This window comes from Herpailurus yagouaroundi, unplaced genomic scaffold (assembly GCF_014898765.1).
Source record: "Herpailurus yagouaroundi ecotype Mexico unplaced genomic scaffold, PumYag 216, whole genome shotgun sequence".
NCBI classification, from domain to species: domain Eukaryota; kingdom Metazoa; phylum Chordata; class Mammalia; order Carnivora; family Felidae; genus Herpailurus; species Herpailurus yagouaroundi.
In genome coordinates this window covers 6,039,893-6,043,314 of record NW_024412447.1, presented here as the reverse complement: position 1 = coordinate 6,043,314, position 3,422 = coordinate 6,039,893, and positions in this window count along the sequence as shown.

Here is a 3,422-nt window from a genome sequence, read left to right as displayed (position 1 = left end):
CGTAATGTTCATGTGAAGCAACGCTTTTCACATGAGAGTCTTACCTTTCTGCATCTTGCTCCCCTCGCGCACCTTGGGCACAGGATGGCGGGCTGCTGCTGCTTCTCCCCATCTGGCCAGGAGCTGTCCTGGGAACCTGGGCAGCCACTGACAGAAAAAACAGCTCCCCAGGAGATGCAGAGAACTCCGGCAAGGGCTCCCTGCTGCCCAGTGCGCCGGATGGGAACCAGAGTCTCCAACCATCTTTCGGGGCCCTGGGCCAGGAGATGGAAGATTAGGAGGGGTTGGGAGAGTCTTGAGTTTGAATCCTGCTCCACTTCATAACCATGTGACGTTGGGGGGATTAATTCTTGAGCCTCTGAAAGAGCAACACAGAGGATTCTCGAAACGTTGACAAATGACTCGGGTAAGGTGATGCTGTGTCAGAAGAGTCCTTCCGTCTGAGGATGGTGATGTCCAAGAGGGGCCTGCAGGAGGCTTCTGGGCCCCTGGAGATGCACGGTTCCTTGGTCCGGGTGGTGGTGAGGGAGTGATTACAGATGTTGAGTCAAGTTGTTTGCATAGTGAAACAGAGGACGGGCCCACCCTCAAACCTGCAGCCACAGCCTGTCAGAAGAGACCCCTGAGGGGCATCTGCCCTGTTCCTCCTGGAAGAGACCTCCTGGTCTCCACACAAGGGCTGGGACCCCAGATCCAAACCGCCTCAAGCCCTGGACAGAGGAGCAGTGCCGGGTGACCTGGGGAAGACTCTGTGCCCGCATATGGTCTAGAAACCCCACCCCACCATTCTTTCATCTTCTGTACGGGGCTGTGCAAGCTCCCCAGCTGACGCCCCGTCAGCTGCCCTCCCTGGGAGCCCTTCTCCGCGCCAGCAGCTGATTGCACCCCAGCCGCCTTCCCACAGCTGTGCTCTCTGGCACCAGGTGACCTTTGAGCTGCGGGGGGGGGGGGGGGGGGTGCCTGGATGCAGGGGCGGGCCGGACGCAGGCCTGTCCATCTGCACATCCCCAAGACCACCCCAGTGCCCCCATACTGCCCTCTTCCTTTTGCCCCCTTTTCCACTCACCACACGCAGAGGAGCTGTGAAAATGTCACCACAGGGCACCCTCTCTGTTCCCACGGGAATGGAAGGATGTGGGGCGGACTCGCCTGTGGCCTGGCAGCTCAGCCAGGGAGACTGCTTCCTCTCAGGGAACCTGCATGGAGCTGCTTGGGGGCTGGCCAGGGCTCAGCCTCGCGGGACCCAGACGCCCCAGCCCCAGCCGTCCGGCCCCCAGGAGGAGCACTCAGCCCCCCCGGGAGTCCCATTATGACATCAGCATCCCCCGGGAGTCCCACTGTGACATCAGCGTCCTCAAGGACTTGCGGGATGGGTTCAGAATCAGGTTTCCTTGCTCACAGCCAGACCTCACATTCCTGAGACATGAACACCGAACATCCCTCTGGCTTTTAAGGGACCCGTAGTGTAGTCACTTGTGTGGGACCCTCCAGAACCCCTTCCACAAGCCTCTCAATTCAAAGCCAGACCCAAACCAGGAGGGGCCCGTGAGCAGGAGTCTTCTGTGCGCCCTGCAGGGCAGGTAAGGCCTTGGGCCCCAGAATGATGCAGCGAAGGAAGGGTGCTGGCCTGGCTGGCACGCCGGCCCCCGCGGCTCATGGGCTCATGTGATATAAGACACACGTGTCCTGAGCCCTTGGGCTGACGGGTAGGGCCGGGGTGACCCGAACTCCAGGAACCACCTGTGGCCCCCGGGGCCCTGTCCACCTGCCCCAGGGGTTCCTCTGACTGTCCTATGCTGTGGGTGCCGGGGAAGCGCCTGGTGGCCTGCCGACGGCTGCAGTGCTTGTCGCCATGCTGGTCATGGTGCCCAGTGGTGACACAGTGGCAGGGGACCCGAGACGGATCACTGGGGGAGATGGCCACGGTGAGGGTCGTACTTGATTGTTCATCACGGAATGCCTGCTCTGTGTAGGCAGGACAAGGTGCCCTCCCCGGAGGAGCTCAGCTTTACACCTGAAGAGTCTAGAGGCCTTGGAACAAAGTTAATGGAAGCCAGATGACCAGAAGAGAAATCAAGAAAAATGAATCAAATTTGGAGGCCATTCATAAAGATCTGGAAAGCTCCCACTCTGTACTTGGGCTTCATGTCAAGTTTCAGAGGTGAACTGAGCAAAGAGAAATCTCAGCGTGTGGAACAACGGAGCCGTCAGTCGTCGGAAGATGCCCCAAAACACACCCAGTGGCGAGGGGACTACGACCAAAATGGCCTCCAAAAGCCAGCAGAGGAATGAGCCCCAGGAACGCCCGGATTCAGCAGTGTCCTCTCCAAGGAAGCAGAAAGCCTCTTTCAGCAGGAGAGGGGCTGGAAGAGACAAGGGTCAGCACATCGAACGAAGAGTCAGACAAACCCAGAGGGTTCACGGGCCCAGAGTCCGGGTCAGTTCCCCCAGTGACACTGGCCACCCCCAGCCTGTCCTGCAGCTCAGCCCCAGGAAGTCTTGGCTGGTGTCATGGAGAGGACATGGAGGGAGGGGGGCGCGGGTGGGACGGCTCCTTCGGGATCTGGAAAGCCCACAGAAGGCAGGTCACGAGGGGTTTGGAAGAAACTGACCGATGCGGCTCAGTGAGATGCTTTCACAAGCCTTGAGAAAAGACAAAACGACGTGTTAGAGTAGCAAGGAAAGATAAAACCACCAGTGCCCTTACAGGTCACATTTAAACTCCCCAGAGAGGGGCGCCTGGTGTGGCTCAGTTGGTTAAGCGTCCGACTCTTGGTTTCAGCTCGGGTCATGATCTTACGGTTCATGAGTTTGAGCCCCGCACCGGGCTCTGCGCTGACAGCGTGGAGCCTGCTTGGGATTCTCTCTCTCTGCCCCTCCACCTGCTTGCGGTCTCTCTCAAAAATAAAGTTAAAAAAAATTTTTAAATCCCCAGAGAATGCTTCACTGTAGTCACACACACAAAAACACGGTGATGGATACACACATCAAATCATTATGTCGCATGCCTTGAATGAATACAATGTTCTGTGTCAGTCGGGTCTCAATAAAATTGGAAAAAATGGAAATTCATAAACTTGCATAAAAAAGTGCACGTTTAAAAATGTGTCAATAATAACTCACATATGAGAGTTATAGGATCTTCTGGGTTTGAAACAATATTTTTTTTGTGGAAGTAAAGTTGACACGAGATTACATTAGTTTGAGGTGTACAATGTAGGAACTCGATAATTCTAGACGTCATGCTGTGCTCCCAAGTGTGGTTACCACCTGTCATCATATGACGCGATCACAGCACCACTGACTATACTCCCGGTGCTGTGCCTTTCATCCCTGTGACTTATTCCACAGACGAGAGCCTGTACCTCCGAGCTCTCCCCTTCGCCCATTTTGCCCATCCCCCGTCCCCAGGGTTTGAAAAA